Source organism: Gallus gallus, chromosome 6 (genome assembly GCF_016699485.2).
Source record: "Gallus gallus isolate bGalGal1 chromosome 6, bGalGal1.mat.broiler.GRCg7b, whole genome shotgun sequence".
NCBI classification, from domain to species: domain Eukaryota; kingdom Metazoa; phylum Chordata; class Aves; order Galliformes; family Phasianidae; genus Gallus; species Gallus gallus.
In genome coordinates this window covers 6,030,241-6,044,789 of record NC_052537.1, presented here as the reverse complement: position 1 = coordinate 6,044,789, position 14,549 = coordinate 6,030,241, and the positions used below count along the sequence as shown (strand labels likewise).

Here is a 14,549-nt window from a genome sequence, read left to right as displayed (position 1 = left end):
TTAGAAATACCTGCTCACGCTTCCTACTCATTCCTGGAATCCTATGGGTTTATAGAGTGAGCTGTAAGATGTATTTTTTCCACTGAATACAGAAACTGTTATATTACCAATATTTTCACAAACCCTCAGGTATTATAGATTTTCTTTTTGCTGGTGTTTCTCAGATACCTGATTCCTTCACACAGAAGGATTAATTCAATTTTACTAGAGTGACACAATTTTAATTAAAAAGCCCCCTGATTCAAATTCAGCCAAGCCCAAACCACACCAAATAAGTCAATCTTTAAGACCTGCCTATTTTGACGTATAAACAAGCCATGGAACTCAGCTTCAAACCATACATCATTCTCTCTAGCTCTTTAGGCTATTATCAGGCATCTCAGCACTTGCTGGGAATACTCAGAGAACTGCCCTGTGTGCACAGGACAAAGACTACGTCTTGTATTTAATTAACCTGACCACAATAACAAGGGACCTATTGACCAAGTCAGGTAGGACTTGTCCACATCAAGGTTTAAGAATAGAGCAGACCCTTCAGAACGAAGTGTTGCCAGATGGCAGTAAATCAGCAAGGTGCACCAAGAACACTGACCCTTATCTCCAGCTGCCCACACGTTTAGGCAAACAGCCTAAACATCACATAAGGGAATGAATGGCTATTAGAGAGTCGTACAGTCTTAGCACGTCTCTGAGCAAGTAAATAAATATTTAAGCTTTTTTACTACAAGCTTTCAGAACCATTTAAGTCCTCCAAAAATTACTGAATTCTTTTTAATGCAAACTCTATTTGAACCGTAAGTCAAAGGAGAAAAGGAACTTATCCATGGAGGAGCCATGTGAGAACTGTCAGCCTTAGGCAATGAAGTCAACATTTCCAAGTAGGGGAGTGACAAAGTACTCAAATCCTTCTTGGTCCACTCACTGAAAGCACCACATCACAGTATCAGCCTCACTTTCCAGGGTTCCAAGAACAGGAAGTGTGTGACACAGCCACTCAGAAAACCACTTCTTCAGGTCGGAGGGCAGCGGTGGGATCCAAGTGGGAGGGTGAGGGGGCTCAAGGGAAACAGAGAAACCAGGAATCAGGACATTTCCACAGCTTTCCTCAGGGGTACGACCACCATTTCTACTGTTAAAGAGTAGTGGTAACACTTGTCCGTGCTGCTGGAGAGTTAGATATTTGCCATTAACAAGTGGGGCTGGAATAGTAAAATGTAAGTCACCCGGCAGGAAAGTTGTACTGAAAAGCTGAAATCTGAGTATTCACTGCACTGGATAGGAATTTCCCTGTCCAAGTGTGTAAACTGCAATGTTGATCAGACAAGATGAAGCAACTTTTCACCAAGGAGGCGTTCCGCATGCCCCACAATAATTATACTATTTAAAATACAACAGCAGTATAATTAAAGCCACTGTCTTAAAAATCAAGGAGATTAAGCCAACAGCAACGTCAAACTGAGCAAGAAGAAATTAAACGTAACATCAGCCAGGGTGGTTCTAGAATCATTTCGTGAAAACCCTCAATTGATGGAGACCTTATAAGAGTCAAAAGAGAAGGGTATCACAATTGAGCCATTACTGTCCCCTGGGTGTCTGAAGAGATCCCAAGTCAGCAGGTAGGATGTAAATGCATGTCATATTTGTATTAAATACATTATATTTGGAATACTGAAAGCTTACAGCTTTTCATGTAATTGAAATACACAAAAAATAAAAATGAAGAACAAAAATGTTACATTTGAGTGGTAAATTCACAGTCATGACTTCACATCAGAGGCATACTTCACAACAAGCACTCCAATAAACTAAAGTAAAACACTAAAAAAAAAACAAAATTCCTATGAATTTCTTGAACTGCTTTTTAAAAGACCCTTATCTTTGTTTGAATTCATACTATCCTAAATTCGGAAAATGAGACGTGCTCTTATACTAATGAGTCCCTTTAGGGCCTCCCCTCTTCAACAATAGAACTTTTAAAAGAAAAGAAGAACACAGCATCAGCAGCACTGCTTCTTCAGTACCATACTGGTGCATAGCAAAGCTTGCATTAAGCTTAGCCTCCAGCTTAGCACAAGTGCCTAGCAGCCTTCAGCTGTGCTTCACGTGTTACATATCTCACTTGAAGTATAGGCATTGATTTCAAGACTAAATACACAAACTGCAAATGGAATTACATCTGTAGGACAGAGAGTAAGTAGGTAAGACATTCTGCAGAAATTTGTATAACGTCACCCAGCCATTTAGCATTTCAATCCGAAAGCTGTCTTGCATGCTTATACTGCAGCAAGAATGGTTCAGATATATTGATTCAAAGCCCCTCATAAATGCCAGCAAAACAGTACAAGAATATGAACAGAAGCATCAGATTGAAGCATGTTTTTCATTGTTGCTTTTATGGAATGTCTGAGAACTCAAGTTCTTGCACAGGATATTTGTTTGGTACAGTTGGAGATTGATAAAGAATCCCAATCCTGCCTTTGACACACAGTCTCTTCACCTATATTGGATTTTGAAGGTTTTCAGGAGTTGAAAAATTACTCCACCTGCCAACAGCATGTTATATTTATCAACTGACTGTCTTCAGGAAAATGAACTTGCCATTCTGTCAGAAATTGTCTCCTTTGGGAGGTGTGATTAGACTTTAAGCACTGGCATAGAAATGACATTCTTCCAGTTCATTGCTCTCCAGCCCAAAGGTTTATTCACGCACTGGAGATTATATAATAGCTTAAAATGAACAGTGGGTGTAGCAACTGCACATAAAAAAAATCTGATTGCACATTTTGAATAAAAACTCACTTTTGAATGAAGGTCTGTGTTATGATCAATCTTTATCTCACTCAAGACTTAAAAGAAGTATGTGGCTGATGAATAGCAAATGGATTGAGCCTTCGTGTTTGCATTTTTATAAAGTCTGAGAAGCTTGCAATGTGTTTGAAAATGCAGAGATGCCAGAGCAGCAGAAACGATACAAACACGAGAAGGAGGGACCCAATGGGGAAACCAGAGTTTCTGCGTTTTCCTTTTTAAGTGGGTCTCACTAGGAGAGAAAGGCAGACTTTAAAGTTCAATGGTCTCTATCTATACTTGCTCACTCTGCATAAAACATAAGAGTCAGAGCCAACTGAAAGGTCAAGGTGAGCCTTTCCCCAAGAACAGCCATGAGTAACAGACAAAAATACATATGAAATCACATTTAAGATGGAGCCATATGACTATTTCTCATTCCATCTAGCCCAAGTCAACTCCACATCCCTCCAGGGCAACTGGGGGGAGCAGCCCGCAGAGACTCAGCATTTCTTTCCTCTGCAGAAAACAAATGGATGCCAGACCTGGGAAGAGCAACACAGACCACGAAAGGCAGACCAGCTCCACTGTTGCCTTGGGAGCTCCTGTGATGCCAACCCCAGTCAGCCTGCCTCCACTGCTCAGGCAACAAGATGGGTGCAATCATTAGAGATACACCAGGAGCCCTCTCTATCCCTAAACGCTGTCGCAAGACCTACGTGCTGCCCGTGTCTCAGCATATCTTCCTTATTCCATGGAAAATCCCTAGATCTAGAGAGCCAAGATCCTGGTTACAATGGTGTCCATCTCAAATAACCAAGGAGACCATCTAAAAAGACATCGATTATTAATCTGTCGTGCACAGCTTATCAAAGATAACGTAGTATAACTCATCTCCCATCACAACGGCTCGTGTTTCGTAAGTCTAATACCTAAACACAAGTGTTTTTGTTAGCTTTAAAGAAATAAAGGCTGAGCCTCATATGTATTACATAATCTCTACCTTGGGATGAAAGCGATGCGATTGTTTTCATTAACCTTTCATTCTTATGAAAGGGCAAAAATCAATAACAAATTTATTCAGGCAAGTGAAAGGCAATTTCAAGCCATTTCACAAGGGATTTCATTTCTATCGCTTTTTTCCTCCCACACATTCATATATATATATATGATCTGCCCAAATGCAAGACAAAACCAGAAGCCAAGATACTGTCAGTTCCTCCAAGATACAAAGTGAAACTGTCTTATTCAAGCTGGATAATTGTATTGCTAAAAATACGGCTTCCTTCTGAATCCTAAGCAAGTCTGCAAGGCAATGTGTCACTGACAACCTGTGAAACACTTTGTTGCACAGCACTGAGTCGGTCTCTTAAATAAAGCAGCTACAATACATATTTTTCCAAAGACAAATTAAGCAATTTCTTTTTGGTGCACTTCGCCCTTTTGTGCTATAACAGAGGTTTAAATTACATGGGTTTTGATGCACTTTTCAACTTTGCTGCTTCTGTCACATGTTCCACAGCAGTTCACCTTTTAAAGCGCTGCCTTCACATTCATGTTCATGTCTGACTACAGCAGTGATAAAAATACAGCAGGTAACCTACCAGCAGCCCCATTTTCCATAGATGACCAAAAAAAAGCTGAAAAAGCACAATATATTAATACTAATTGTACCCCTGACTTTAGTCCACCTCTTTCGAGGAGACCTCTGTGCATCCTTTCAGTGCTTTCTGCTGCACAGCAATGAGGTCCAGGGGATAATCCCGACACCAGCCCTGCAGGCAAGGTAGGGGCAGGGAGCATCACCTCCAACCCAAGGCATCAAGTACCATGGTGCAGATGGGGGACCAAGGTGGGTCAGTGCCACAGAGTCCCACCAGCTCCCCCATAGCCCTGAGACTCCCAGCGTGGTGCCTTGGTGTTTGTTGTTACAGCATGATTTATAATTACCAACAGTAAAGACATTTCTATAAGCACACCTATTCTATACGGGCAGCATTCATTTGCTGTTCATTCTGATTCCTTTAACTGCACTTATGCTGTTGGAGAAACTGAGGACGGTCACAATCCATCTGACAACTAAAACTTCTGGGAAACTTTTAAAGTTACTTGCACTATTCAAAATAAAGTAAGGTATTACCACATGAAATTTAGAAGAAATTGAATATCAAACTACCACGCATCAGCACAGGTCTTTAACATTAATGAGATCAGCTCCTCGTGGTGCTTCTTATCAGTTACTGTAGAGGAAGACAACGCCTGACTTCCATTGGCTGAAATTAAGGATGCTGAAACCACCCAGGTGACTTCTCAAAAGCCCCCTCATCCTCAGAGCACTGCCCTTTGAGCACTCATTACTGTATGGCTGTGTCCAAGAAGAAAAGAGAGAGATGGGCTTTCTACTACAAGAGGAGAAATCCAGAGAAAGGCCACTCCAACTCAAGTGAGAAGTACAGAATATTCATAAAGTCCTCTGCATGTGCCCCTGGGCCTTTGTGGTTTGCTACGTGGGCAGCTACTCTATGCAAACCTGCCAGCAGGAAAGCTTCGAGAATACTTAACCTAAGATAACGGTGACCTTGGCATGACAGTAATTTCAGAGAACAGCTCAAAATGCCACTAATTCAGTTTGCACAGGGGCTCAAAAAAAGCCTGTAATCAGTATTTGGGTTTGTTCGCTGTAAATTAAATTGTAACACACAAAATGATGAAATAAATATTACAGGGAACAAAAAGCTGCCTTTTGAAGGGCTCTAATTCTAGTAAATGTCTCCTTTCATCAAAAACCATTACTACATTATTATTCTACCATGTTATTAGGATGCTATGTAATTCAGCCTCACCTAGAAGCAGGAAAAAAACCAGCTAGGAACAAGATATTCTGGGGGAAACCAGAGTTTTAAATTCAGCAGTAAATTCTAGTTTGGGGTGTACCAACACTCTTCTTGGCCTCAAATCAGAAACTTGCAGGTCTATGTGAACATCTGTGCATTGATTACCATTTATTCATTGTGAAAATTTGTCATTATTGTCACACATACCAAAGGAAAAAAAAAAATCATCTCTGACACTTCAGAGAGGTTTTCATCTTACCCTCTTTTTGCTCTCAGTTCTCCAGCCAGGCAAAGCTGCCAACTAGCTCCACTAATGTCAACATCAATGGATCTCAGCACTTTCTCTGGGCTCACATCCTGCTGTGCTACCCAAACATCTCCTACACCACATCCAGAAGCAAAACGAGAACTACAGCTGTTGCAAAGGCAATTTAATGCTGCTGCTACTTCGGAGATGGGTACAAAAAGGGAAGAGTAGGAGATTTTACAACCCTCCTTTAGCTCCATGGCTACATCCATCCCTGAGCCAGGAATGAATGGATCCACTGAGTGACACCTGACTCGATATCTCTTCCCCATGCCTTTGGTCCTAATGGAACCTCTACAACAGCTCAAGATGGAGGCAGGTGAGCAAAGGAGCAACAGCCTGAGGTGGCACAGCCCATCCTGTGCCTCTAAACAGATGAAGAAAACAGTGCTTGAGCTCTCTCTAAAGTCCTGTATGTAAGTGCCATCAACTACAAGCCCTGCGTATGTAAGTAAAATGAGGCCAGTAACTGTCATATGCTCTTAGGTGTTGGCTGTCCTGCTATACCAACTCATCTGGGGATTTTCGGGTGGGGGGTGATCTTCTGTATATAGTGCTGCACTAAGGCACACTGGAACTCTGTCATACTGGTGCTGTGCTTTCTTTTCTGCTATTTGGCTCCTTCTGTGGAAGACAAATATCTGAATTTTCAGTTATAATCAAAATTTCTGTTAAACCTTCATTTCCCATACCTTCGATTAAAGCTTCCTCTGATTTAAGTTTGATACAGAAAGGCAAGTTTCAGAGTCCATACCATTGAAAATGTGTAAGAAATGCATTTATGTAATATACAGGTATTATACAATAAATTTTTACAATGCTGATTTTTGGACATCCTGTGTAGAACTTTGTAAGAATCCTTGCAGAATTAAGAACTGAATACACTTAAAATTTGTGCTTTAAACTGCCACGCATAACCATCAATATTTGGCCACAGAGTATTAGAAAACCTCCTCACAGGTGTCAAGGAGAAGTACGCAGAATAACGAACGCAGTTTGGAGCTGACACTAAGCAAAGCCTACTCAAGGAGGATTTGGAGGTTACTTAGGCACATCGCAATCCAAGAGAAGACAGCATCAGTAAGCGCATCCACGAACAGTAACCTGACACAAGAGAGGATGATTTTCTCCTTTCGCTGAAGCAGAAACAAGGCAGAGGTTCGCCACCATACAGCCAAGTCGACCAAATCCCATACTCACACCCTGCTCATCTATTGACAAACACTTACGCAAAGCCTGCTGTTGTGACACCACAGCTTCAGCAGCAAGTCCAGAATACACCAACGTAGCAGGGAGTAAACTCAAAGGCATTGCATGACACTGGCTGCTGAACTGAGATAGAAACCATTATTTTCTAGTGTAAATATGGTACAAAAATCTACCATCTTACCCTGGTTTGCTTTTGTTACATGGCTTAATTGCACTACTACACAGCATTCTTCAAGTTATAATCACTTAACTGCCCATCGTCCAGTGGTGGAACTTGGCTGTCCATGCATCATGGCCAGTAAGCTTGTTACAATATGAGCGTATACCTGAATTTTCACCACACTTATTCACCGACATATTCAACATATTTTATGCCTGTAAGCTTATTCCAAGACACGCTTAGGAATTACAATGGCATAAAAAAACCATAGGGAACTTTTAGCCACATAACCCTGACACTGATCCTATTCTATATGCTCCAAGTGATATCAAGTGCTTCTTAATCCAAGACATTTTAATGAAATGTTATTATAAGATGACAGGAGGCATGGAAATATATAATAGTCCTTTTTAAAAATCAAACCAGTTTTTCTCCTCCCCTTGAGGAAGTTTGATTCTTTTATAACATGTAGATTTACATACTGAATATTCAGTATCAGTTACACATCTCTCTTCAGTGCCAGAAACAGGTCATTAACTTGTTTTTTTTTCCTCTTAATTATTAAGTCAGACAAATTTATTTTCTGCCTGCTTTGAACGGGAAAAAAGACAAGTTACCAATTAACTCAGCACTCCAACCACATCACTGTCACCGAGCTTGAACCTTTCCAGGCAAAATAGTTGAAGCAGGACTGGTCATTTTCCCTATTTATAGACCATGCTGCTCTTGCTTGGCTGAACGCATCAAACCATCCTGGAACATGCGTCCCCCTGCAGAGAAATTTAAGCTTTTCTTTTTTCCTGTTAGCAGCTAGCATTTCTACAAAGGATGCATTATCATCTCAACTCATCCGTACTGAGATACTCAGCATTAAGTTGCTCCATTTCTGAAGCAGATCACTTCAGCAGCGAGATGTTCACAGAATCATAGAATCATTCAGGATGGAAATGACCTCTCAGATCACCAAGTCCAACCCCAGCCCACTCCCACCTGCCCACTGAGCCATGTCCCTCAGTGCCACATCTCCACGGTTCTTGATATGCAACAGTTTGGACTTGTTAGGTTCCCAACACCTCCAGCATGGATTTGGGAGGAAAAGTTGCAATTGTCAGTAAAAGTAGGTTTCCTTGGATAAGAATAATTATTTCTTATGCTGTATTTTTTCATCTGAAACCCCACTAATCACATTTGAGCTTATCTGCTCTTTATTCATCAGTTACATTAAATCTTAGCTTCCCTGTATTATCACTGGGGAAAAAGAGAGTAACATTCCCTTGTCTTGTCTCTTTATTTTTCATGTTCGCATCATGAAATGCTCTGTGAATTTGCTAAATTAAAAACAAGTGTTAATCTATTTTGGCATTTGTTTCAATACTCATAGGCTCTCCCCTTATTTTCACTAACTGGAATACTCTCCAGAGAGGAGGGGGCAGCCTTGCTCTACAGGTTATTCTTGCCTCCCCGCCCTGAGGGCTGCAGGTTATTCAGATGAAAGGAAAGGCTCATCAGTGCTCTAGTACTTCAGCTTTGACTCCCACTGAACAATGGTGCAGAAGCTCAGCGAAGGCTCCCAGCACAGCCTAAGCATTTTCCTGTAGGATTTGTTATAAAGAGCAGCTTAGCCCACTCATCTGCCAGACTCAGTTTGGAGTACCTTAATATTTGCAAGAAATATCCTGTGATTCTTTTTGATATAGAACCATAATGCCAAAGATCTCACATCAAGGTTGGGTGATGTGTTTCTCCTCAGAGACTGGAAAACAAAGCCACTTTCCAGTGATCACTGCTTTGGACATCAATGCTGCCTTACACGTTAGCCATGGAGTAACACGAGGCATGGGGCTCTGCTGCTTAGTCCAGTAAATTCACTGCAAAACTCAACGCAGATTCTGTCATACCATAGCACTAAGATGTAAACATCAAAGTTTACATCAAAGGAAACAAGGCATAAGATCCCAGCTAATACTAGGAAGAAAAAAAACACTGCACGCACTGAATATCTGTCAGTCAGTGTGCTTGCACAAGTCACTTGTGGCAACATCATCAGTAACGCAGGGCCTCTTAGAGTGGTCCTCCTCACAGCACAGTCCCAGTAACAGGCACAGATAATTCCAACAACACACCAACACTTTCCTTTCTCGGTTTGCGTTACTGCAGATGCACTGCTTTGAAACTACCCTTCAGAACCCAAAAACTTCAATATCAGATTTTTTCCACCTTACTTGCTTTATCCCTGCTTCACATGGCTGGTAGGAGAAGTTTGCAGTAACGCTCATGAGCAAGATCTGCCATTTATGTACCTGCCTGCTACAGAGCCCAGGCAACACCTCCCAAGTGGAGTCAAACAATACAAGTGAGCACTTCTGTACGCTGGTGGTATAAACCGAATAAGCAGCCAAGCCCACACTTGGGCATAACAATGAACAGTGACTGTTAGAAAAATAAGAAAAAAGTCAACCACATTAAAGCTTCATGGATGCAAGTAACACCAAGTAGAAGTGATAATTACATAACAACCAAGAAAACTAACACTTTCCCACGATTCAGAGGATTTGTTCTCCAGTTACGTCTTGCTTTGAATGACTTACACACAAAAAGGTACCTAACTTCCACCTTTTCTGTCTCTACCAGAAGAAGAAAATACTCTTTGCTAGGAAATACTGGCTTCATTTTAGAAACAGTACAAGAGATTCCTGATATTTTATTACTGCGTAACGTAGCAATTGGATACAAAACTCTGCCAAGTGTTTTCTACGTTCCACTGATGGGTGCACGATAGTTTGCTTGCACAACATCTAAAAACGAAGGCAAGAAATACAGCTAGAAACTGAGATCTATCTACTTCTCTCTCCCACATACTTCTCTTTCCATAAAAGAAATAATACGCAACTGTTTGAATTGTGCTTGTCATTTAATCAGTTGCTCCATAGAAGAGCAAATTAAGGCAGAGTGTCAGACACTTAAAAAACCAGCAATCAATTAGTACTTCAAAAATTTAGCCCAGCTCTGTTCATTTCTCAGCATCAAGAAATACTCTTCAACTGATGGAATAAAGCTGCTGCTGTCCTCTGACAGCAGTGCCTACAGCTCTACTTCTTTCTCTCGACTACAATGTATATCCAGCTATTCTTCCTAAAGTTTGGAAAGAAAAACAACACTAATCCCTTTAGAATTAGGTTCAGGAAACTATCTTTTTGTGGTACTATTGCCAGAAAGACTGATTAAAATCAAAGCCATATACGTGACAAGTGGGAAGCCATCCAAGCCCGCTTTCAAGTTCTCTGTGCTGTCATGTTAAGCAGAGGCTGGCGGTTTATTTTTGGAGGCCGAAAGGTGAATTTTGATGTTTTGTTCTGCTTTTCGAAGGCCAAAAATCAGAGGCTGTATGATTATTTCTTTTGAGGCTGAAAACTGGAGGCTGTTTTCTTTTCTTTTTTTTCCCAGAGGTCAAAAAGCAGAGGCCAGAGTTTCTTCTTTTCAGACACCAAACATCAAAGGCTGGTGTCGGTATTTTCATTTGGAAGGTGAAAAGTGAAGGCTAGCCTTTGGTTTTTAGAGGCTTTCTATCATTCTCACGGAAATGTTTCAAATTCAGTATGAAAACTTTTTATCATAGAATCACAGAACAGCTTGAGTTAGAAGGGACCTCAAAGATCATCTATTTCCAATGCCCCTTCCATAGTCTGGGTTGCCAACCACTAGATCATACTGCCCAGGTGCTTGTCAAGCATGGCCTTGAATATACCCAAAGATAGAGCATCCACAACCTCTGTGGGCTGCCTGTGCCAGGGCCTCACCACCCTGCAAGTGAATAATTTCTTCCTAACAACTAACCTAAATCTGCCCTCTTTTAGCTTAATGCCATTCCCCCTTGTCCTGTCACTATCATTGTACAAAGTCTGTCTCCCTCCTGCTTGTAAGCGCCTCTCAAGATCACAATGAGATCTTCTCAGAGCCTCCTCTTTCCCAAGCTGAACAAGCCCAATTCCCGCACCCTTTCTTCATAAGAGATGTGCTCCAGCCCTTTGATCATCTTCCTTGTCCTCTTCTGGCTCCATTCTAACAGCTTTGTATCCCCACTGTACTGGGGGCCCTGGGCCTGAAAACGGTACTTCAGATGGGGCCTCACAAGGGCAGAGTAGAAAGGCACAATTCTCTCCCTGTTGCCACCCCTCTGCTGATGCAGCCCAGAATACCATTGGCCTTCCAGGCTGCAACAGTGTTCTGCTGGCTCATGTCCAGCTTTCCATCCACCAGGACACTAAGTCCTTCTCGGCAGGGCTGCTCTGCAGGAGTTCATCTCCCAGTCTGTACTTGGTAAAACCTTCCAGAGCTACCAGCTTCATTCCACTCCCCTGCATCTAAGGACAACTTCCCAGGGAATCTCATCCAGTAATTTCCTAAACAGCCTGAAGTTTGTTCTCCTGGAGACTTTGCTTTTTGCCATCTCCCTGAGGATCACCAACTCAAATAGGGCACAGTCACTACAGCCCCAAGTGCCTCCAGGCTTACCTTCTTTATTGAGTTCCTCTACAATTGTAAGCACCAGGTCTGGTAACACTTCATCTCTGGTTGCTTTGTCTAATACCTGGACCAGAAAGTTCTCCTCAATGCACTCCAGGAGTCTCCAGGATTGTTTGCAGCCTGACATGCTGCTTTCTCAGCAAACATCCTGGTGGTTGAAATCTCCCATCAAGATGAGCCTGCAGGCACAACACTTATTGAAGCTGAGGCAAGAAGGCCTCATTTACGGGCTGGCCATGACCAGGCGGCCTGTAGTAGATCCTGACCACCAGGTGCCCGGATGACTGCTTCCAGAGAGACGAGAGTGGAGGAATGCTGTGCTGTGGCTGCAGTACTGTGACAGCAGCAGGACAGTCACAATGGGGGGTGCTTCAGGGTGCTACAAAAGGGGCAGCGCTGCAGCACCACACCCTATAGATCTCTGGCAAGTGCAGCACACACCTCCTAAGGGCCATGGCTCAGGTCATCTTCACTGCCCTGGCTTTGCTAGGGATCTTTCAGGTACCTGAGCTAGAATTTCTACATGTGGACATGCATGAGCACAGTGTGCAGCAACAGTGTCTGGCCATGTCATGACTGCTGCATGGTATGGAGCAAGGGAGCCAGAAGCAGAGCTGGGAGGCTGAGGAAGCTCTACACTGTGCTGCCTTGCCACCCTGACAGCTCCAGGCCTTTGCTGGCTCTCTGTGGGGATCCTTGTCTTGCTGGTCGTGTTCTACCTGTGCCTTGAGAAAAGGAGAGGAAAGCCAGAGAGCGAGAAGTCAGAAAGCTCCTCGAGCAAGGAGGAGAAGGACAGCAAGGCAGAGGAAACAGTAACTCTGATGAGATGTGCAAACCGGGCAGAGTATGGGCCAGGAGCAACCAGTGGCTGACATCGTACATGGCTGCCAAGTGCTAAATCATGGAAGAGCTGGTGGACAACCTTCTCAGGGCCTGTCAAGGCTTCTCCTGCCACAGCTTCACACCCTGACTGCAGCAACTTAACACTCCGGATGCAGCAGGCCATCGGGGTGGCCTAGGTCTATGAAGGATGGAGAAAATGTTCCGTACCACCTGCTTGTGCCTGAGGCCTCCCCTCAGGCACACCTTCCACCCAGAGCCGGGCAACACAGAAGAGATGTCGGCAAGGAAGTCCTGCCTGCATGTGCAGCTGGAGTGCACCTGCATGAGAGAGCAGCTGCTGGGGGATGTGCTGTGCTTTCCCCACCATGCTCAGGACAAGCTGAGAGGAAAACAGGAGCCCAGCCTCCTAAACAGCTTCTGCAGGGTATCCTACCTGCACAGGGAGAAAACCACCTGCTGGTTCCAGCGCCAGGTGCAAGCAGCTTGGTGGCATCTGCCTCAGTTGTGCGACGGCTGCCCGACGGCGCTGCCCTCCCTCAGCTCCTGCAAGATCAAGCTGACCACCCCCTCCAGGAACACCTCTCCATTGAGATGATGCTTAGGGTGCAGCTCAACTCAGACACCTTCGTGAGCCTTGAGTAGGCTGAAGAATAGCATGACATGGCCAGAAATGGACATAGGTCACATTCTGGGTAATCTGAATTGGTGCAACTAAAGATGATGCTGTGTGGAGGCTTGCAAGAGGGAGTTGTTAACATGCAAGCAGTGACCATTCAACATCTTGGAGAGATTTCATGACCTCTGGAAGCTCCAGCCTGCGAACCCATGTCAATAAATTAACTGTATGAACAAACGCTCTGTCCCCGAGTGTCTGCACAGAACTTTGCAGGGGAATGGGGGCATAAGGTGCTGAGTGCCTCACTGTTGCACAACCAGGGCCTACATGCAGAAGGAGAACCACACATTGACCAAGGTTAAAAGTGTCCTCCCAGCAGCCAGTGAAGCTGTGCTGGCTGTCACAGATCACCTCCTCATCTCACATGTGCCTTAGCGTTTCTTCCAAGAGGACCTGCTCCATGCCCTTCCTAGGCACAGACAGCCCACTATAGGCTGCTGAGGCAACCCGTAGTTCCCCAGGTCTTCTTTTCTCTCTTCCTTAGAAAAGAGATCGATGTTTCTCTTTTTACAGACACCAGGGTCTTCACCTGACAGCCACAACTTCTCAAATACGATAAAGAGTGGCTTGGCAACAACATCAGCCAGTTCCTTTAGGACCCCGAGTTGTATATCATCTGGGCCCACAGGCTTGTACACATTCAGCCTCAAGAGGTTGTCTCAGACTTGCTCCACTCTTACACTGGAAGGGATTTTGCTCTCCCAACTCCCACTTGGAGTTGAGAGACATGAGAGATTTAAGATGCCCGACTAGCAGCAAAGATGGACAAAGAACTCCTCAGCCTTCTCTGCATCTGAGTAGACCTTTTTCATTTACCAGAGGAATTAAGCTCTCCTTTACCCATCTTTTGTGACCAGTGTACCTAAAGAAACCCTTCCTGTTTCTTTCATTCCTTACCAAGCTTAATTGCATCCACACCTTGTCTTTCCAGATTCCATCCTTGCACATGCTGGCAGCATCCCTGCTCCCACTGCATACACTTTTCCTTCTTTTCCCTCAGCCCTACCAGCAGGTCCTCAGGTTGCTTAGCCACGTTAGTTTCCTGCCTCCTCTTACCGAAGGCAGCCCCTTCACACACACCCCCCCCCCCCGGTCTTGCTTATCCCTTCTAAAAAGCTTATAATTCTCAAACCCAGTATTCCAGATACATGAATCATCCCACCATGTTTCCGTGATAGCAACAGGATCATCATTTTCCCAGCACACCAC

The 14,549-nt window shown here is 43.6% G+C and overlaps 1 long non-coding RNA gene across 1 annotated transcript in view; it reads right to left on the bottom strand.

Moving 5' to 3' along the window:
• Positions 1 to 12,118, bottom strand: part of LOC101748176 — a 51,306-nt gene extending 39,188 nt beyond the window's left edge. Inside the window, exon 1 of the long non-coding RNA XR_005860666.1 lies at positions 11,810 to 12,118. This is a non-coding gene — a long non-coding RNA (uncharacterized LOC101748176). The remainder of the gene's footprint in view (positions 1 to 11,809) is intronic.
• Between the last annotated feature and the right edge of the window lie 2,431 nt (positions 12,119 to 14,549).